This window comes from Rhinoderma darwinii, unplaced genomic scaffold (assembly GCF_050947455.1).
Source record: "Rhinoderma darwinii isolate aRhiDar2 unplaced genomic scaffold, aRhiDar2.hap1 Scaffold_630, whole genome shotgun sequence".
In the NCBI taxonomy this organism is placed as follows: Eukaryota; Metazoa; Chordata; class Amphibia; order Anura; family Rhinodermatidae; genus Rhinoderma; species Rhinoderma darwinii.
In genome coordinates this window covers 120,229-141,765 of record NW_027464186.1, presented here as the reverse complement: position 1 = coordinate 141,765, position 21,537 = coordinate 120,229, and the positions used below count along the sequence as shown (strand labels likewise).

Sequence of the window (21,537 nt, the reverse complement as noted above, 5' to 3'; positions counted from 1 at the left end):
ACACAGACGACACACAACAAGAGGTGGCAATCTATTCATTAATTGCATTTAATCAATGAGCTCATTATCACTCATGCATTGTCCAACAGGTGTTGAAATAATGGGATTAAAAGGGGAGATCCCTTCAGAAAGACAGAAACAATAGCAAAGACAAAAAACACTTTTGGAATCTGCTTTTAGTCAACACATAAGGAAAGGGTGCACCGGTCCTGGAAATACTGCAATACCAGGTCAATGCGTGGAGTGGACAGAGCAAGCTCTATTTCCATCTCCCTGTTCTAAAAATCCATTTAATATATGGTCCCCAGATAGGGGACGTATCAGATATTAAACTGATAAGAACAGATACTACACTTGATCTTAGCCAAAAGGCCGAGAAGCGATAACCCGAACGGGCCGCACGTTGCCCGATACTGCTGTTCAGCCCTTGCAGCGATTCAGCCTACTTCTAGGCAATTCCATGGGGCCCTGCAGGCTCACACACTCACAGCTACACGGGAGGTGAATAAAGGCCGGAGAGGAAGCCAGACAGGATTTGCTTCTTTTGCTTGCACCACAATGCAGTGCTGAAAGAGGAGGAATCTACATAAAAACGCCTTCCTGGCAACGCCCAAATGCCCTGCTGCCATGCAGATAAACACTGGCAGCGGCAGCAAGTGCATGCCCACAGCCACCCCTTGTTCCTTCACACCTTGTATCAGCTGTAATCCAGTCCAGTCCAGTGCTGCCTGCTGAGCAGCACTGACCAACACTGCCTGGGCCCAGGCTTTTATCTCTGAGGCCCCATTATGATGTCAGAAAGCTGGCTCTGGAATCCTGAGGGCTCCACTATGACACGTGCAAAGTTCCGTCTGAACTTTATATAAGACGGTGAGGCTCAGTCAGTCACTCAGTGTTGCCTGAGAGGGCAACACTGCAACAGCCGGCCGCCAGGCTGTCTTTTTTTTGCACAGCTAGTTGCCTCCAGGAGGCCACAAGAGGGAGACAAGGGACTGCAAAATGGAAAATAGGCATCCACCAACTTTACAGACAACTTCTCCTTGCTCCTACAACCTCCATCCTTGCACAGTTTGTTATTCTTCTAGGTAACATAGTAACAAATCCAAATTGCTGCTCTCTTTGTAGGCAAGCAAGGCTTTGTTGCAACTGCAATTCTTACTTCTTCTTGAAATGTAGGGACGACAGTACATTCCATCACATCCATCTAGTGTACACAGGTAGGTCCATTGTGGCGGGCAGGCGAGCGGGCGGGCTGCTTTATTGGCTGTTTGCTGTTCCCCTACTCCACTCCACTATTTGACTGTTGTGCTGCATCAATCAATCAATCAATCAATCAATCAATCAATCAATCAATCAATCAATCAATCAGTGGCTGGCTCAGGTGCAGCTCTTTAACTTACCTAAAAGGGAGGGCGGAGAGAAGACAAGGAAGGTGAATGAGGTGTTCCAATGTGAAATGCCGGAAACACAGAAACACAGACGACACACAACAAGAGGTGGCAATCTATTCATTAATTGCATTTAATCAATGAGCTCATTATCACTCATGCATTGTCCAACAGGTGTTGAAATAATGGGATTAAAAGGGGAGATCCCTTCAGAAAGACAGAAACAATAGCAAAGACAAAAAACACTTTTGGAATCTGCTTTTAGTCAACACATAAGGAAAGGGTGCACCGGTCCTGGAAATACTGCAATACCAGGTCAATGCGTGGAGTGGACAGAGCAAGCTCTATTTCCATCTCCCTGTTCTAAAAATCCATTTAATATATGGTCCCCAGATAGGGGACGTATCAGATATTAAACTGATAAGAACAGATACTACACTTGATCTTAGCCAAAAGGCCGAGAAGCGATAACCCGAACGGGCCGCACGTTGCCCGAGCCTGCCCGATACTGCTGTTCAGCCCTTGCAGCGATTCAGCCTACTTCTAGGCAATTCCATGGGGCCCTGCAGGCTCACACACTCACAGCTACACGGGAGGTGAATAAAGGCCGGAGAGGAAGCCAGACAGGATTTGCTTCTTTTGCTTGCACCACAATGCAGTGCTGAAAGAGGAGGAATCTACATAAAAACGCCTTCCTGGCAACGCCCAAATGCCCTGCTGCCATGCAGATAAACACTGGCAGCGGCAGCAAGTGCATGCCCACAGCCACCCCTTGTTCCTTCACACCTTGTATCAGCTGTAATCCAGTCCAGTCCAGTGCTGCCTGCTGAGCAGCACTGACCAACACTGCCTGGGCCCAGGCTTTTATCTCTGAGGCCCCATTATGATGTCAGAAAGCTGGCTCTGGAATCCTGAGGGCTCCACTATGACACGTGCAAAGTTCCGTCTGAACTTTATATAAGACGGTGAGGCTCAGTCAGTCACTCAGTGTTGCCTGAGAGGGCAACACTGCAACAGCCGGCCGCCAGGCTGTCTTTTTTTTGCACAGCTAGTTGCCTCCAGGAGGCCACAAGAGGGAGACAAGGGACTGCAAAATGGAAAATAGGCATCCACCAACTTTACAGACAACTTCTCCTTGCTCCTACAACCTCCATCCTTGCACAGTTTGTTATTCTTCTAGGTAACATAGTAACAAATCCAAATTGCTGCTCTCTTTGTAGGCAAGCAAGGCTTTGTTGCAACTGCAATTCTTACTTCTTCTTGAAATGTAGGGACGACAGTACATTCCATCACATCCATCTAGTGTACACAGGTAGGTCCATTGTGGCGGGCAGGCGAGCGGGCGGGCTGCTTTATTGGCTGTTTGCTGTTCCCCTACTCCACTCCACTATTTGACTGTTGTGCTGCATCAATCAATCAATCAATCAATCAATCAATCAATCAATCAATCAATCAATCAGTGGCTGGCTCAGGTGCAGCTCTTTAACTTACCTAAAAGGGAGGGCGGAGAGAAGACAAGGAAGGTGAATGAGGTGTTCCAATGTGAAATGCCGGAAACACAGAAACACAGACGACACACAACAAGAGGTGGCAATCTATTCATTAATTGCATTTAATCAATGAGCTCATTATCACTCATGCATTGTCCAACAGGTGTTGAAATAATGGGATTAAAAGGGGAGATCCCTTCAGAAAGACAGAAACAATAGCAAAGACAAAAAACACTTTTGGAATCTGCTTTTAGTCAACACATAAGGAAAGGGTGCACCGGTCCTGGAAATACTGCAATACCAGGTCAATGCGTGGAGTGGACAGAGCAAGCTCTATTTCCATCTCCCTGTTCTAAAAATCCATTTAATATATGGTCCCCAGATAGGGGACGTATCAGATATTAAACTGATAAGAACAGATACTACACTTGATCTTAGCCAAAAGGCCGAGAAGCGATAACCCGAACGGGCCGCGCGTTGCCCGAGCCTGCCCGATACTGCTGTTCAGCCCTTGCAGCGATTCAGCCTACTTCTAGGCAATTCCATGGGGCCCTGCAGGCTCACACACTCACAGCTACACGGGAGGTGAATAAAGGCCGGAGAGGAAGCCAGACAGGATTTGCTTCTTTTGCTTGCACCACAATGCAGTGCTGAAAGAGGAGGAATCTACATAAAAACGCCTTCCTGGCAACGCCCAAATGCCCTGCTGCCATGCAGATAAACACTGGCAGCGGCAGCAAGTGCATGCCCACAGCCACCCCTTGTTCCTTCACACCTTGTATCAGCTGTAATCCAGTCCAGTCCAGTGCTGCCTGCTGAGCAGCACTGACCAACACTGCCTGGGCCCAGGCTTTTATCTCTGAGGCCCCATTATGATGTCAGAAAGCTGGCTCTGGAATCCTGAGGGCTCCACTATGACACGTGCAAAGTTCCGTCTGAACTTTATATAAGACGGTGAGGCTCAGTCAGTCACTCAGTGTTGCCTGAGAGGGCAACACTGCAACAGCCGGCCGCCAGGCTGTCTTTTTTTTGCACAGCTAGTTGCCTCCAGGAGGCCACAAGAGGGAGACAAGGGACTGCAAAATGGAAAATAGGCATCCACCAACTTTACAGACAACTTCTCCTTGCTCCTACAACCTCCATCCTTGCACAGTTTGTTATTCTTCTAGGTAACATAGTAACAAATCCAAATTGCTGCTCTCTTTGTAGGCAAGCAAGGCTTTGTTGCAACTGCAATTCTTACTTCTTCTTGAAATGTAGGGACGACAGTACATTCCATCACATCCATCTAGTGTACACAGGTAGGTCCATTGTGGCGGGCAGGCGAGCGGGCGGGCTGCTTTATTGGCTGTTTGCTGTTCCCCTACTCCACTCCACTATTTGACTGTTGTGCTGCATCAATCAATCAATCAATCAATCAATCAATCAGTGGCTGGCTCAGGTGCAGCTCTTTAACTTACCTAAAAGGGAGGGCGGAGAGAAGACAAGGAAGGTGAATGAGGTGTTCCAATGTGAAATGCCGGAAACACAGAAACACAGACGACACACAACAAGAGGTGGCAATCTATTCATTAATTGCATTTAATCAATGAGCTCATTATCACTCATGCATTGTCCAACAGGTGTTGAAATAATGGGATTAAAAGGGGAGATCCCTTCAGAAAGACAGAAACAATAGCAAAGACAAAAAACACTTTTGGAATCTGCTTTTAGTCAACACATAAGGAAAGGGTGCACCGGTCCTGGAAATACTGCAATACCAGGTCAATGCGTGGAGTGGACAGAGCAAGCTCTATTTCCATCTCCCTGTTCTAAAAATCCATTTAATATATGGTCCCCAGATAGGGGACGTATCAGATATTAAACTGATAAGAACAGATACTACACTTGATCTTAGCCAAAAGGCCGAGAAGCGATAACCCGAACGGGCCGCGCGTTGCCCGAGCCTGCCCGATACTGCTGTTCAGCCCTTGCAGCGATTCAGCCTACTTCTAGGCAATTCCATGGGGCCCTGCAGGCTCACACACTCACAGCTACACGGGAGGTGAATAAAGGCCGGAGAGGAAGCCAGACAGGATTTGCTTCTTTTGCTTGCACCACAATGCAGTGCTGAAAGAGGAGGAATCTACATAAAAACGCCTTCCTGGCAACGCCCAAATGCCCTGCTGCCATGCAGATAAACACTGGCAGCGGCAGCAAGTGCATGCCCACAGCCACCCCTTGTTCCTTCACACCTTGTATCAGCTGTAATCCAGTCCAGTCCAGTGCTGCCTGCTGAGCAGCACTGACCAACACTGCCTGGGCCCAGGCTTTTATCTCTGAGGCCCCATTATGATGTCAGAAAGCTGGCTCTGGAATCCTGAGGGCTCCACTATGACACGTGCAAAGTTCCGTCTGAACTTTATATAAGACGGTGAGGCTCAGTCAGTCACTCAGTGTTGCCTGAGAGGGCAACACTGCAACAGCCGGCCGCCAGGCTGTCTTTTTTTTGCACAGCTAGTTGCCTCCAGGAGGCCACAAGAGGGAGACAAGGGACTGCAAAATGGAAAATAGGCATCCACCAACTTTACAGACAACTTCTCCTTGCTCCTACAACCTCCATCCTTGCACAGTTTGTTATTCTTCTAGGTAACATAGTAACAAATCCAAATTGCTGCTCTCTTTGTAGGCAAGCAAGGCTTTGTTGCAACTGCAATTCTTACTTCTTCTTGAAATGTAGGGACGACAGTACATTCCATCACATCCATCTAGTGTACACAGGTAGGTCCATTGTGGCGGGCAGGCGAGCGGGCGGGCTGCTTTATTGGCTGTTTGCTGTTCCCCTACTCCACTCCACTATTTGACTGTTGTGCTGCATCAATCAATCAATCAATCAATCAATCAATCAATCAATCAATCAATCAATAAATCAATCAATCAGTGGCTGGCTCAGGTGCAGCTCTTTAACTTACCTAAAAGGGAGGGCGGAGAGAAGACAAGGAAGGTGAATGAGGTGTTCCAATGTGAAATGCCGGAAACACAGAAACACAGACGACACACAACAAGAGGTGGCAATCTATTCATTAATTGCATTTAATCAATGAGCTCATTATCACTCATGCATTGTCCAACAGGTGTTGAAATAATGGGATTAAAAGGGGAGATCCCTTCAGAAAGACAGAAACAATAGCAAAGACAAAAAACACTTTTGGAATCTGCTTTTAGTCAACACATAAGGAAAGGGTGCACCGGTCCTGGAAATACTGCAATACCAGGTCAATGCGTGGAGTGGACAGAGCAAGCTCTATTTCCATCTCCCTGTTCTAAAAATCCATTTAATATATGGTCCCCAGATAGGGGACGTATCAGATATTAAACTGATAAGAACAGATACTACACTTGATCTTAGCCAAAAGGCCGAGAAGCGATAACCCGAACGGGCCGCGCGTTGCCCGAGCCTGCCCGATACTGCTGTTCAGCCCTTGCAGCGATTCAGCCTACTTCTAGGCAATTCCATGGGGCCCTGCAGGCTCACACACTCACAGCTACACGGGAGGTGAATAAAGGCCGGAGAGGAAGCCAGACAGGATTTGCTTCTTTTGCTTGCACCACAATGCAGTGCTGAAAGAGGAGGAATCTACATAAAAACGCCTTCCTGGCAACGCCCAAATGCCCTGCTGCCATGCAGATAAACACTGGCAGCGGCAGCAAGTGCATGCCCACAGCCACCCCTTGTTCCTTCACACCTTGTATCAGCTGTAATCCAGTCCAGTCCAGTGCTGCCTGCTGAGCAGCACTGACCAACACTGCCTGGGCCCAGGCTTTTATCTCTGAGGCCCCATTATGATGTCAGAAAGCTGGCTCTGGAATCCTGAGGGCTCCACTATGACACGTGCAAAGTTCCGTCTGAACTTTATATAAGACGGTGAGGCTCAGTCAGTCACTCAGTGTTGCCTGAGAGGGCAACACTGCAACAGCCGGCCGCCAGGCTGTCTTTTTTTTGCACAGCTAGTTGCCTCCAGGAGGCCACAAGAGGGAGACAAGGGACTGCATAATGGAAAATAGGCATCCACCAACTTTACAGACAACTTCTCCTTGCTCCTACAACCTCCATCCTTGCACAGTTTGTTATTCTTCTAGGTAACATAGTAACAAATCCAAATTGCTGCTCTCTTTGTAGGCAAGCAAGGCTTTGTTGCAACTGCAATTCTTACTTCTTCTTGAAATGTAGGGACGACAGTACATTCCATCACATCCATCTAGTGTACACAGGTAGGTCCATTGTGGCGGGCAGGCGAGCGGGCGGGCTGCTTTATTGGCTGTTTGCTGTTCCCCTACTCCACTCCACTATTTGACTGTTGTGCTGCATCAATCAATCAATCAATCAATCAATCAATCAATCAATCAATCAATCAATCAATCAATCAATCAATCAATCAGTGGCTGGCTCAGGTGCAGCTCTTTAACTTACCTAAAAGGGAGGGCGGAGAGAAGACAAGGAAGGTGAATGAGGTGTTCCAATGTGAAATGCCGGAAACACAGAAACACAGACGACACACAACAAGAGGTGGCAATCTATTCATTAATTGCATTTAATCAATGAGCTCATTATCACTCATGCATTGTCCAACAGGTGTTGAAATAATGGGATTAAAAGGGGAGATCCCTTCAGAAAGACAGAAACAATAGCAAAGACAAAAAACACTTTTGGAATCTGCTTTTAGTCAACACATAAGGAAAGGGTGCACCGGTCCTGGAAATACTGCAATACCAGGTCAATGCGTGGAGTGGACAGAGCAAGCTCTATTTCCATCTCCCTGTTCTAAAAATCCATTTAATATATGGTCCCCAGATAGGGGACGTATCAGATATTAAACTGATAAGAACAGATACTACACTTGATCTTAGCCAAAAGGCCGAGAAGCGATAACCCGAACGGGCCGCACGTTGCCCGAGCCTGCCCGATACTGCTGTTCAGCCCTTGCAGCGATTCAGCCTACTTCTAGGCAATTCCATGGGGCCCTGCAGGCTCACACACTCACAGCTACACGGGAGGTGAATAAAGGCCGGAGAGGAAGCCAGACAGGATTTGCTTCTTTTGCTTGCACCACAATGCAGTGCTGAAAGAGGAGGAATCTACATAAAAACGCCTTCCTGGCAACGCCCAAATGCCCTGCTGCCATGCAGATAAACACTGGCAGCGGCAGCAAGTGCATGCCCACAGCCACCCCTTGTTCCTTCACACCTTGTATCAGCTGTAATCCAGTCCAGTCCAGTGCTGCCTGCTGAGCAGCACTGACCAACACTGCCTGGGCCCAGGCTTTTATCTCTGAGGCCCCATTATGATGTCAGAAAGCTGGCTCTGGAATCCTGAGGGCTCCACTATGACACGTGCAAAGTTCCGTCTGAACTTTATATAAGACGGTGAGGCTCAGTCAGTCACTCAGTGTTGCCTGAGAGGGCAACACTGCAACAGCCGGCCGCCAGGCTGTCTTTTTTTTGCACAGCTAGTTGCCTCCAGGAGGCCACAAGAGGGAGACAAGGGACTGCAAAATGGAAAATAGGCATCCACCAACTTTACAGACAACTTCTCCTTGCTCCTACAACCTCCATCCTTGCACAGTTTGTTATTCTTCTAGGTAACATAGTAACAAATCCAAATTGCTGCTCTCTTTGTAGGCAAGCAAGGCTTTGTTGCAACTGCAATTCTTACTTCTTCTTGAAATGTAGGGACGACAGTACATTCCATCACATCCATCTAGTGTACACAGGTAGGTCCATTGTGGCGGGCAGGCGAGCGGGCGGGCTGCTTTATTGGCTGTTTGCTGTTCCCCTACTCCACTCCACTATTTGACTGTTGTGCTGCATCAATCAATCAATCAATCAATCAATCAATCAATCAATCAATCAATCAATCAATCAATCAGTGGCTGGCTCAGGTGCAGCTCTTTAACTTACCTAAAAGGGAGGGCGGAGAGAAGACAAGGAAGGTGAATGAGGTGTTCCAATGTGAAATGCCGGAAACACAGAAACACAGACGACACACAACAAGAGGTGGCAATCTATTCATTAATTGCATTTAATCAATGAGCTCATTATCACTCATGCATTGTCCAACAGGTGTTGAAATAATGGGATTAAAAGGGGAGATCCCTTCAGAAAGACAGAAACAATAGCAAAGACAAAAAACACTTTTGGAATCTGCTTTTAGTCAACACATAAGGAAAGGGTGCACCGGTCCTGGAAATACTGCAATACCAGGTCAATGCGTGGAGTGGACAGAGCAAGCTCTATTTCCATCTCCCTGTTCTAAAAATCCATTTAATATATGGTCCCCAGATAGGGGACGTATCAGATATTAAACTGATAAGAACAGATACTACACTTGATCTTAGCCAAAAGGCCGAGAAGCGATAACCCGAACGGGCCGCGCGTTGCCCGAGCCTGCCCGATACTGCTGTTCAGCCCTTGCAGCGATTCAGCCTACTTCTAGGCAATTCCATGGGGCCCTGCAGGCTCACACACTCACAGCTACACGGGAGGTGAATAAAGGCCGGAGAGGAAGCCAGACAGGATTTGCTTCTTTTGCTTGCACCACAATGCAGTGCTGAAAGAGGAGGAATCTACATAAAAACGCCTTCCTGGCAACGCCCAAATGCCCTGCTGCCATGCAGATAAACACTGGCAGCGGCAGCAAGTGCATGCCCACAGCCACCCCTTGTTCCTTCACACCTTGTATCAGCTGTAATCCAGTCCAGTCCAGTGCTGCCTGCTGAGCAGCACTGACCAACACTGCCTGGGCCCAGGCTTTTATCTCTGAGGCCCCATTATGATGTCAGAAAGCTGGCTCTGGAATCCTGAGGGCTCCACTATGACACGTGCAAAGTTCCGTCTGAACTTTATATAAGACGGTGAGGCTCAGTCAGTCACTCAGTGTTGCCTGAGAGGGCAACACTGCAACAGCCGGCCGCCAGGCTGTCTTTTTTTTGCACAGCTAGTTGCCTCCAGGAGGCCACAAGAGGGAGACAAGGGACTGCAAAATGGAAAATAGGCATCCACCAACTTTACAGACAACTTCTCCTTGCTCCTACAACCTCCATCCTTGCACAGTTTGTTATTCTTCTAGGTAACATAGTAACAAATCCAAATTGCTGCTCTCTTTGTAGGCAAGCAAGGCTTTGTTGCAACTGCAATTCTTACTTCTTCTTGAAATGTAGGGACGACAGTACATTCCATCACATCCATCTAGTGTACACAGGTAGGTCCATTGTGGCGGGCAGGCGAGCGGGCGGGCTGCTTTATTGGCTGTTTGCTGTTCCCCTACTCCACTCCACTATTTGACTGTTGTGCTGCATCAATCAATCAATCAATCAATCAATCAATCAATCAATCAATCAATCAATCAATCAATCAGTGGCTGGCTCAGGTGCAGCTCTTTAACTTACCTAAAAGGGAGGGCGGAGAGAAGACAAGGAAGGTGAATGAGGTGTTCCAATGTGAAATGCCGGAAACACAGAAACACAGACGACACACAACAAGAGGTGGCAATCTATTCATTAATTGCATTTAATCAATGAGCTCATTATCACTCATGCATTGTCCAACAGGTGTTGAAATAATGGGATTAAAAGGGGAGATCCCTTCAGAAAGACAGAAACAATAGCAAAGACAAAAAACACTTTTGGAATCTGCTTTTAGTCAACACATAAGGAAAGGGTGCACCGGTCCTGGAAATACTGCAATACCAGGTCAATGCGTGGAGTGGACAGAGCAAGCTCTATTTCCATCTCCCTGTTCTAAAAATCCATTTAATATATGGTCCCCAGATAGGGGACGTATCAGATATTAAACTGATAAGAACAGATACTACACTTGATCTTAGCCAAAAGGCCGAGAAGCGATAACCCGAACGGGCCGCGCGTTGCCCGAGCCTGCCCGATACTGCTGTTCAGCCCTTGCAGCGATTCAGCCTACTTCTAGGCAATTCCATGGGGCCCTGCAGGCTCACACACTCACAGCTACACGGGAGGTGAATAAAGGCCGGAGAGGAAGCCAGACAGGATTTGCTTCTTTTGCTTGCACCACAATGCAGTGCTGAAAGAGGAGGAATCTACATAAAAACGCCTTCCTGGCAACGCCCAAATGCCCTGCTGCCATGCAGATAAACACTGGCAGCGGCAGCAAGTGCATGCCCACAGCCACCCCTTGTTCCTTCACACCTTGTATCAGCTGTAATCCAGTCCAGTCCAGTGCTGCCTGCTGAGCAGCACTGACCAACACTGCCTGGGCCCAGGCTTTTATCTCTGAGGCCCCATTATGATGTCAGAAAGCTGGCTCTGGAATCCTGAGGGCTCCACTATGACACGTGCAAAGTTCCGTCTGAACTTTATATAAGACGGTGAGGCTCAGTCAGTCACTCAGTGTTGCCTGAGAGGGCAACACTGCAACAGCCGGCCGCCAGGCTGTCTTTTTTTTGCACAGCTAGTTGCCTCCAGGAGGCCACAAGAGGGAGACAAGGGACTGCAAAATGGAAAATAGGCATCCACCAACTTTACAGACAACTTCTCCTTGCTCCTACAACCTCCATCCTTGCACAGTTTGTTATTCTTCTAGGTAACATAGTAATAAATCCAAATTGCTGCTCTCTTTGTAGGCAAGCAAGGCTTTGTTGCAACTGCAATTCTTACTTCTTCTTGAAATGTAGGGACGACAGTACATTCCATCACATCCATCTAGTGTACACAGGTAGGTCCATTGTGGCGGGCAGGCGAGCGGGCGGGCTGCTTTATTGGCTGTTTGCTGTTCCCCTACTCCACTCCACTATTTGACTGTTGTGCTGCATCAATCAATCAATCAATCAATCAATCAATCAATCAATCAATCAATCAATCAATCAATCAATCAGTGGCTGGCTCAGGTGCAGCTCTTTAACTTACCTAAAAGGGAGGGCGGAGAGAAGACAAGGAAGGTGAATGAGGTGTTCCAATGTGAAATGCCGGAAACACAGAAACACAGACGACACACAACAAGAGGTGGCAATCTATTCATTAATTGCATTTAATCAATGAGCTCATTATCACTCATGCATTGTCCAACAGGTGTTGAAATAATGGGATTAAAAGGGGAGATCCCTTCAGAAAGACAGAAACAATAGCAAAGACAAAAAACACTTTTGGAATCTGCTTTTAGTCAACACATAAGGAAAGGGTGCACCGGTCCTGGAAATACTGCAATACCAGGTCAATGCGTGGAGTGGACAGAGCAAGCTCTATTTCCATCTCCCTGTTCTAAAAATCCATTTAATATATGGTCCCCAGATAGGGGACGTATCAGATATTAAACTGATAAGAACAGATACTACACTTGATCTTAGCCAAAAGGCCGAGAAGCGATAACCCGAACGGGCCGCGCGTTGCCCGAGCCTGCCCGATACTGCTGTTCAGCCCTTGCAGCGATTCAGCCTACTTCTAGGCAATTCCATGGGGCCCTGCAGGCTCACACACTCACAGCTACACGGGAGGTGAATAAAGGCCGGAGAGGAAGCCAGACAGGATTTGCTTCTTTTGCTTGCACCACAATGCAGTGCTGAAAGAGGAGGAATCTACATAAAAACGCCTTCCTGGCAACGCCCAAATGCCCTGCTGCCATGCAGATAAACACTGGCAGCGGCAGCAAGTGCATGCCCACAGCCACCCCTTGTTCCTTCACACCTTGTATCAGCTGTAATCCAGTCCAGTCCAGTGCTGCCTGCTGAGCAGCACTGACCAACACTGCCTGGGCCCAGGCTTTTATCTCTGAGGCCCCATTATGATGTCAGAAAGCTGGCTCTGGAATCCTGAGGGCTCCACTATGACACGTGCAAAGTTCCGTCTGAACTTTATATAAGACGGTGAGGCTCAGTCAGTCACTCAGTGTTGCCTGAGAGGGCAACACTGCAACAGCCGGCCGCCAGGCTGTCTTTTTTTTGCACAGCTAGTTGCCTCCAGGAGGCCACAAGAGGGAGACAAGGGACTGCAAAATGGAAAATAGGCATCCACCAACTTTACAGACAACTTCTCCTTGCTCCTACAACCTCCATCCTTGCACAGTTTGTTATTCTTCTAGGTAACATAGTAACAAATCCAAATTGCTGCTCTCTTTGTAGGCAAGCAAGGCTTTGTTGCAACTGCAATTCTTACTTCTTCTTGAAATGTAGGGACGACAGTACATTCCATCACATCCATCTAGTGTACACAGGTAGGTCCATTGTGGCGGGCAGGCGAGCGGGCGGGCTGCTTTATTGGCTGTTTGCTGTTCCCCTACTCCACTCCACTATTTGACTGTTGTGCTGCATCAATCAATCAATCAATCAATCAATCAATCAATCAATCAATCAATCAATCAGTGGCTGGCTCAGGTGCAGCTCTTTAACTTACCTAAAAGGGAGGGCGGAGAGAAGACAAGGAAGGTGAATGAGGTGTTCCAATGTGAAATGCCGGAAACACAGAAACACAGACGACACACAACAAGAGGTGGCAATCTATTCATTAATTGCATTTAATCAATGAGCTCATTATCACTCATGCATTGTCCAACAGGTGTTGAAATAATGGGATTAAAAGGGGAGATCCCTTCAGAAAGACAGAAACAATAGCAAAGACAAAAAACACTTTTGGAATCTGCTTTTAGTCAACACATAAGGAAAGGGTGCACCGGTCCTGGAAATACTGCAATACCAGGTCAATGCGTGGAGTGGACAGAGCAAGCTCTATTTCCATCTCCCTGTTCTAAAAATCCATTTAATATATGGTCCCCAGATAGGGGACGTATCAGATATTAAACTGATAAGAACAGATACTACACTTGATCTTAGCCAAAAGGCCGAGAAGCGATAACCCGAACGGGCCGCGCGTTGCCCGAGCCTGCCCGATACTGCTGTTCAGCCCTTGCAGCGATTCAGCCTACTTCTAGGCAATTCCATGGGGCCCTGCAGGCTCACACACTCACAGCTACACGGGAGGTGAATAAAGGCCGGAGAGGAAGCCAGACAGGATTTGCTTCTTTTGCTTGCACCACAATGCAGTGCTGAAAGAGGAGGAATCTACATAAAAACGCCTTCCTGGCAACGCCCAAATGCCCTGCTGCCATGCAGATAAACACTGGCAGCGGCAGCAAGTGCATGCCCACAGCCACCCCTTGTTCCTTCACACCTTGTATCAGCTGTAATCCAGTCCAGTCCAGTGCTGCCTGCTGAGCAGCACTGACCAACACTGCCTGGGCCCAGGCTTTTATCTCTGAGGCCCCATTATGATGTCAGAAAGCTGGCTCTGGAATCCTGAGGGCTCCACTATGACACGTGCAAAGTTCCGTCTGAACTTTATATAAGACGGTGAGGCTCAGTCAGTCACTCAGTGTTGCCTGAGAGGGCAACACTGCAACAGCCGGCCGCCAGGCTGTCTTTTTTTTGCACAGCTAGTTGCCTCCAGGAGGCCACAAGAGGGAGACAAGGGACTGCAAAATGGAAAATAGGCATCCACCAACTTTACAGACAACTTCTCCTTGCTCCTACAACCTCCATCCTTGCACAGTTTGTTATTCTTCTAGGTAACATAGTAACAAATCCAAATTGCTGCTCTCTTTGTAGGCAAGCAAGGCTTTGTTGCAACTGCAATTCTTACTTCTTCTTGAAATGTAGGGACGACAGTACATTCCATCACATCCATCTAGTGTACACAGGTAGGTCCATTGTGGCGGGCAGGCGAGCGGGCGGGCTGCTTTATTGGCTGTTTGCTGTTCCCCTACTCCACTCCACTATTTGACTGTTGTGCTGCATCAATCAATCAATCAATCAATCAATCAATCAATCAATCAATCAATCAATCAGTGGCTGGCTCAGGTGCAGCTCTTTAACTTACCTAAAAGGGAGGGCGGAGAGAAGACAAGGAAGGTGAATGAGGTGTTCCAATGTGAAATGCCGGAAACACAGAAACACAGACGACACACAACAAGAGGTGGCAATCTATTCATTAATTGCATTTAATCAATGAGCTCATTATCACTCATGCATTGTCCAACAGGTGTTGAAATAATGGGATTAAAAGGGGAGATCCCTTCAGAAAGACAGAAACAATAGCAAAGACAAAAAACACTTTTGGAATCTGCTTTTAGTCAACACATAAGGAAAGGGTGCACCGGTCCTGGAAATACTGCAATACCAGGTCAATGCGTGGAGTGGACAGAGCAAGCTCTATTTCCATCTCCCTGTTCTAAAAATCCATTTAATATATGGTCCCCAGATAGGGGACGTATCAGATATTAAACTGATAAGAACAGATACTACACTTGATCTTAGCCAAAAGGCCGAGAAGCGATAACCCGAACGGGCCGCGCGTTGCCCGAGCCTGCCCGATACTGCTGTTCAGCCCTTGCAGCGATTCAGCCTACTTCTAGGCAATTCCATGGGGCCCTGCAGGCTCACACACTCACAGCTACACGGGAGGTGAATAAAGGCCGGAGAGGAAGCCAGACAGGATTTGCTTCTTTTGCTTGCACCACAATGCAGTGCTGAAAGAGGAGGAATCTACATAAAAACGCCTTCCTGGCAACGCCCAAATGCCCTGCTGCCATGCAGATAAACACTGGCAGCGGCAGCAAGTGCATGCCCACAGCCACCCCTTGTTCCTTCACACCTTGTATCAGCTGTAATCCAGTCCAGTCCAGTGCTGCCTGCTGAGCAGCACTGACCAACACTGCCTGGGCCCAGGCTTTTATCTCTGAGGCCCCATTATGATGTCAGAAAGCTGGCTCTGGAATCCTGAGGGCTCCACTATGACACGTGCAAAGTTCCGTCTGAACTTTATATAAGACGGTGAGGCTCAGTCAGTCACTCAGTGTTGCCTGAGAGGGCAACACTGCAACAGCCGGCCGCCAGGCTGTCTTTTTTTTGCACAGCTAGTTGCCTCCAGGAGGCCACAAGAGGGAGACAAGGGACTGCAAAATGGAAAATAGGCATCCACCAACTTTACAGACAACTTCTCCTTGCTCCTACAACCTCCATCCTTGCACAGTTTGTTATTCTTCTAGGTAACATAGTAACAAATCCAAATTGCTGCTCTCTTTGTAGGCAAGCAAGGCTTTGTTGCAACTGCAATTCTTACTTCTTCTTGAAATGTAGGGACGACAGTACATTCCATCACATCCATCTAGTGTACACAGGTAGGTCCATTGTGGCGGGCAGGCGAGCGGGCAGGCTGCTTTATTGGCTGTTTGCTGTTCCCCTACTCCACTCCACTATTTGACTGTTGTGCTGCATCAATCAATCAATCAATCAATCAATCAATCAATCAATCAATCAATCAATCAGTGGCTGGCTCAGGTGCAGCTCTTTAACTTACCTAAAAGGGAGGGCGGAGAGAAGACAAGGAAGGTGAATGAGGTGTTCCAATGTGAAATGCCGGAAACACAGAAACACAGACGACACACAACAAGAGGTGGCAATCTATTCATTAATTGCATTTAATCAATGAGCTCATTATCACTCATGCATTGTCCAACAGGTGTTGAAATAATGGGATTAAAAGGGGAGATCCCTTCAGAAAGACAGAAACAATAGCAAAGACAAAAAACACTTTTGGAATCTGCTTTTAGTCAACACATAAGGAAAGGGTGCACCGGTCCTGGAAATACTGCAATACCAGGTCAATGCGTGGAGTGGACAGAGCAAGCTCTATTTCCATCTCCCTGTTCTAAAAATCCATTTAATATATGGTCCCCAGATAGGGGACGTATCAGATATTAAACTGATAAGAACAGATACTACACTTGATCTTAGCCAAAAGGCCGAGAAGCGATAACCCGAACGGGCCGCGCGTTGCCCGAGCCTGCCCGATACTGCTGTTCAGCCCTTGCAGCGATTCAGCCTACTTCTAGGCAATTCCATGGGGCCCTGCAGGCTCACACACTCACAGCTACACGGGAGGTGAATAAAGGTCGGAGAGGAAGCCAGACAGGATTTGCTTCTTTTGCTTGCACCACAATGCAGTGCTGAAAGAGGAGGAATCTACATAAAAACGCCTTCCTGGCAACGCCCAAATGCCCTGCTGCCATGCAGATAAACACTGGCAGCGGCAGCAAGTGCATGCCCACAGCCACCCCTTGTTCCTTCACACCTTGTATCAGCTGTAATCCAGTCCAGTCCAGTGCTGCCTGCTGAGCAGCACTGACCAACACTGCCTGGGCCCAGGCTTTTATCTCTGAGGCCCCATTATGATGTCAGAAAGCTGGCTCTGGAATCCTGAGGGCTCCACTATGACACGTGCAAAGTTCCGTCTGAACTTTATATAAGACGGTGAGGCTCAGTCAGTCACTCAGTGTTGCCTGAGAGGGCAACACTGCAACAGCCGGCCGCCAGGCTGTCTTTTTTTTGCACAGCTAGTTGCCTCCAGGAGGCCACAAGAGGGAGACAAGGGACTGCAAAATGGAAAATAGGCATCCACCAACTTTACAGACAACATAAACACACAAAATAAAACACAACGCTCATATACGGACGTACAGAAGACCTAAGGAGTAACAAAACAAGGGTGGGAGGGTGGGAGCTTTGCTTCTTGTGTACTACTCCTCCCGCTGCTTCCGGCTCAATGCCGAGAAACAGCGGGAAGCGCAGTAACGGCCCCCCCGTCCCCCCTAGCTCCTCCCCGTCCCTCCTTCAGCTTCTTCACCTTTCCCTCACCTCTTAACATTAACCCTTTCCCTACCAGGACGGTCATGTCGGCTTCCCTCAAGCCTGCAGCTGCGTCCAGCCTCTTCTTGACCTGCCTAGGTAGAGTCGTGTGTTAACCTTAAACCATACTATCCCCCACCCCCATTTAGTAACGACACATGACACCGAGGTTGGATGTGAAATGGCCACAGCAGCCGTTTATTAATTTCACAGTTTTATAAAAACAATTTAAATCCGAAACATTCGGATAACTAGTTAGGAATCCACCGGAGAATTCCTCCTAATAATTCACATGACCCAACATGGGTCAGAATCATAAATAACCATTAAACGTTAACATTAACCCGAGCAGAGGAAGTCCTTGAAGCCCCTTCAGATGTTCCTTTCAAGAACACACCGAATTAGCCATCTGCAAACCACTAATTACCTCCAGCCGTAAACCAGCTCGGAAGCACCGTTCACCTCTGCAGATGGCTCCACCCACTAGAAGTCCACTTCAAGGGGATAACACCCGTTGAAGCCCTCAAGTGATATACCGCCCACTAGAAGTCCACTTCAAAGGGATAACACCCGATGAAGCCTTCAAGTGACATACCTTCTACCAGAAGACCACTTCAAAGGGATAACACCCGATGAAGTCTTCAACCATGTACCTTTTTTGGGGGACGCATACCCCCGATGCGACCCCCCCACCATTTTGTACTGACTGGCCTCAAGGACTCCCCCCGCCAGCTGCCATGACAACAGAACCTACTCCGGAAAAAAGAAAAACATGTTAAATAAACACACAAAATAAAACACAACGCTCATATACGGACGTACAGAAGACCTAAGGAGTAACAAAACAAGGGTGGGAGGGTGGGAGCTTTGCTTCTTGTGTACTACTCCTCCCGCTGCTTCCGGCTCAATGCCGAGAAACAGCGGGAAGCGCAGTAACGGCCCCCCCGTCCCCCCTAGCTCCTCCCCGTCCCTCCTTCAGCTTCTTCACCTTTCCCTCACCTCTTAACATTAACCCTTTCCCTACCAGGACGGTCATGTCGGCTTCCCTCAAGCCTGCAGCTGCGTCCAGCCTCTTCTTGACCTGCCTAGGTAGAGTCGTGTGTTAACCTTAAACCATACTATCCCCCACCCCCATTTAGTAACGACACATGACACCGAGGTTGGATGTGAAATGGCCACAGCAGCCGTTTATTAATTTCACAGTTTTATAAAAACAATTTAAATCCGAAACATTCGGATAACTAGTTAGGAATCCACCGGAGAATTCCTCCTAATAATTCACATGACCCAACATGGGTCAGAATCATAAATAACCATTAAACGTTAACATTAACCCGAGCAGAGGAAGTCCTTGAAGCCCCTTCAGATGTTCCTTTCAAGAACACACCGAATTAGCCATCTGCAAACCACTAATTACCTCCAGCCGTAAACCAGCTCGGAAGCACCGTTCACCTCTGCAGATGGCTCCACCCACTAGAAGTCCACTTCAAGGGGATAACACCCGTTGAAGCCCTCAAGTGATATACCGCCCACTAGAAGTCCACTTCAAAGGGATAACACCCGATGAAGCCTTCAAGTGACATACCTTCTACCAGAAGACCACTTCAAAGGGATAACACCCGATGAAGTCTTCAACCATGTACCTTTTTTGGGGGACGCATACCCCCGATGCGACCCCCCCACCATTTTGTACTGACTGGCCTCAAGGACTCCCCCCGCCACCGCGAAACAGGCCTTGACCACCTTAAGCCTGTGAGTTCCTCCACACCACCACCGCCCTTTCTATGCCTTCTGCTATAGCCAAGCTCCAAATATCAATGCCAACCTCGGTCAGATGAACCCCGTCACTCCTCCAGAAATTCCCCAATCCTGACTCCAAATCCCTATGCCTCACGCAAATGCCCCCGTTCTTTGCCACAAAACGGGACACCGCCCGGTTAACTTTTATCCGAGCCTTATTGACTCTCTCCACCGATCTAGCTAACCGCCAATGCTTCCTTGGGACTATGTCCGACCACACTACCACCAACTTGGGATAAGATACCCACAAACACAACAAATCATGTTTGATATCCCGCACCAACTCACGAAAAGGGCGGACTCCTAAGTCATTCCCACCCACGTGCAACACTAAAACCTCCGGAACCCTATCAAGCCGCACATATGTCTGGACTTCCGCCAACACCCTGTTCCACGACATACCTCTAAACCCCAGCCAATGCACAACCGCATCCTGTCGCGGAATGCGCAACTGGCGACCATCCGGGCGGACGTCCGCCCTCAAAGCCCCCCAGTGCACGTACGAATGACCCATCAACCACACCAGACAAGGAGGCGAATCTGAAACGGAAAACACAGTTAGGCACCACCATATACATTTGCAAGCATAAACAACAAAATTACAACATATGGGGGCGGACATAGGACTTAAACCTTTTAGACTCCCAACGACCAATACGCCTCACCCCCTCATCATCCAACCCCCAGCGCCCTGCTTCCGTTGCTGCGCCAATCCGGAAGGAATGAGATGAATATGAGCCTGCCGCAACCCCAACCGCCGTCAAACATTTTTTAAAAACAGCTCCAAACTGAAACCTGGACAAGAACGACCCGTCCACATGACATAACAAAGGCAAATCTGGAGACCCCCTGTTTTTTGTAAAACCACGCATGCACTCTACTGGGCACATGACCGACCCCGGGAGAGCGAACAAAACTATCAGTTTTCCCTTCCCTAATTGGTCAGTTTTTGATCTACGCAACCATACCTCCAACCGATCTGCAAAAAGGCTCACCTCCCCAGATCTCAGCCCCCCTGCCTGTTTAGTACTTGGCGACACCAACTCACCTATTCTAAATGCTCCGAAGAACGCCAACGAGAAAGCCAACCGAAACAAATCCATTTCATCTGAAGAACGACATACCGATGCCAATGAACCACCCAACAAGCCCAGCAAAGCAAACGACACCGGCCTTCTACTATCCGCCTCCACCCTACCTCTGCGCAACCCCTTCAAAGCCTGCGATACCAGAAATTCCTTCGATACATCCCGCAAGCCCCGCAACTTAAGCCCAAACGCCACCGCGGATATAAACCGGTTCACCTTCGCTACTGAAAACCCCGCCTCCCAGGCATCCCCTAACCAATACAAAAGTGCCACCAACCTGTCTCTATCCGTATTGACATCACCCAACTCTCTTACCCACTCCTCCCACTGCCTCCAACAAGCAGCATAAGCCCTCCACGTCGTGCCCGCCAAAGACCTTTGTAACAGCTGCTCTACGGGACCGATACCAGATCCCATAGATGATCCGGACACGCCAAACCAATACGTTCCGCTCCCGGAGCCAATTGCCGAAACCGGTCCCACTGCGAGCGAGAAAGAGCATCAGCAACACAATTCCGTACACCCGGGACATGCACCGCCACCACCCACGCGTTCAGCGACAAACACACCAACACTAAATGTCGCAACAATTGAACTACCGGAGGAGAGGACGCCGTGATGTTATTAATGGCAAGCACCACACCCATGTTGTCGCAGTAAAAACGGACCTTCTTATCCCTGAGCCTGTCCCCCCAAATGGTAGCCGCCACCACGATGGGAAACAGCTCGAGCAGGGCCAGATTCCGCGTCAATCCACTGGACACCCAGCTAGCCGGCCATTGACCTGCGCACCACGGACCTCCCCCGTAAGCTCCAAAGCCACCCGCCCCAGCCGCATCCGTGAAAATATTCAGATCACTCGTATCCTGCGCTGGGGCCATCCATAGCGAGCGACCATTGTACTGGCCCAAGAAGTCATCCCAAACCTGAAGATCAGCTCGGTGCTCCTCCTTGAGCCTCACAAAATGATGCGGCGCCCGCACTCCCGCCGTTGCCGCCGCCAACCTTCTACCAAACACCCTCCCCATCGGCATAATCCGGCAGGCGAAATTCAACTTCCCCAGCAGCGACTGAAGCTCCCTCAACGACAT

At 48.5% G+C, this 21,537-nt stretch overlaps 12 non-coding genes across 12 annotated transcripts; all 12 read right to left on the bottom strand.

The window, feature by feature from the left end:
* Window positions 1-193: 193 nt before the first annotated feature.
* LOC142726684 (U2 spliceosomal RNA) lies at window positions 194-384 on the bottom strand. Its single transcript, XR_012876943.1, has one exon. It is a non-coding gene; the product is annotated as a U2 spliceosomal RNA (small nuclear RNA).
* Window positions 385-1,666: 1,282 nt separating this feature from the next.
* Window positions 1,667-1,857, bottom strand: LOC142726683 (U2 spliceosomal RNA). The gene has a single exon (XR_012876942.1). It is a non-coding gene; the product is annotated as a U2 spliceosomal RNA (small nuclear RNA).
* Window positions 1,858-3,145: 1,288 nt separating this feature from the next.
* On the bottom strand, window positions 3,146-3,336 carry LOC142726682 (U2 spliceosomal RNA). Its single transcript, XR_012876941.1, has one exon. It is a non-coding gene; the product is annotated as a U2 spliceosomal RNA (small nuclear RNA).
* A 1,268-nt stretch (window positions 3,337-4,604) lies between these two features.
* On the bottom strand, window positions 4,605-4,795 carry LOC142726681 (U2 spliceosomal RNA). The gene has a single exon (XR_012876940.1). It is a non-coding gene; the product is annotated as a U2 spliceosomal RNA (small nuclear RNA).
* Window positions 4,796-6,095: 1,300 nt separating this feature from the next.
* LOC142726680 (U2 spliceosomal RNA) lies at window positions 6,096-6,286 on the bottom strand. Its single transcript, XR_012876939.1, has one exon. It is a non-coding gene; the product is annotated as a U2 spliceosomal RNA (small nuclear RNA).
* Window positions 6,287-7,594: 1,308 nt separating this feature from the next.
* LOC142726679 (U2 spliceosomal RNA) lies at window positions 7,595-7,785 on the bottom strand. The gene has a single exon (XR_012876938.1). It is a non-coding gene; the product is annotated as a U2 spliceosomal RNA (small nuclear RNA).
* A 1,296-nt stretch (window positions 7,786-9,081) lies between these two features.
* Window positions 9,082-9,272, bottom strand: LOC142726678 (U2 spliceosomal RNA). The gene has a single exon (XR_012876937.1). It is a non-coding gene; the product is annotated as a U2 spliceosomal RNA (small nuclear RNA).
* Window positions 9,273-10,568: 1,296 nt separating this feature from the next.
* On the bottom strand, window positions 10,569-10,759 carry LOC142726676 (U2 spliceosomal RNA). Its single transcript, XR_012876936.1, has one exon. It is a non-coding gene; the product is annotated as a U2 spliceosomal RNA (small nuclear RNA).
* Window positions 10,760-12,059: 1,300 nt separating this feature from the next.
* Window positions 12,060-12,250, bottom strand: LOC142726674 (U2 spliceosomal RNA). Its single transcript, XR_012876934.1, has one exon. It is a non-coding gene; the product is annotated as a U2 spliceosomal RNA (small nuclear RNA).
* Window positions 12,251-13,538: 1,288 nt separating this feature from the next.
* On the bottom strand, window positions 13,539-13,729 carry LOC142726673 (U2 spliceosomal RNA). The gene has a single exon (XR_012876933.1). It is a non-coding gene; the product is annotated as a U2 spliceosomal RNA (small nuclear RNA).
* A 1,288-nt stretch (window positions 13,730-15,017) lies between these two features.
* Window positions 15,018-15,208, bottom strand: LOC142726672 (U2 spliceosomal RNA). Its single transcript, XR_012876932.1, has one exon. It is a non-coding gene; the product is annotated as a U2 spliceosomal RNA (small nuclear RNA).
* A 1,288-nt stretch (window positions 15,209-16,496) lies between these two features.
* Window positions 16,497-16,687, bottom strand: LOC142726671 (U2 spliceosomal RNA). Its single transcript, XR_012876931.1, has one exon. It is a non-coding gene; the product is annotated as a U2 spliceosomal RNA (small nuclear RNA).
* Between the last annotated feature and the right edge of the window lie 4,850 nt (window positions 16,688-21,537).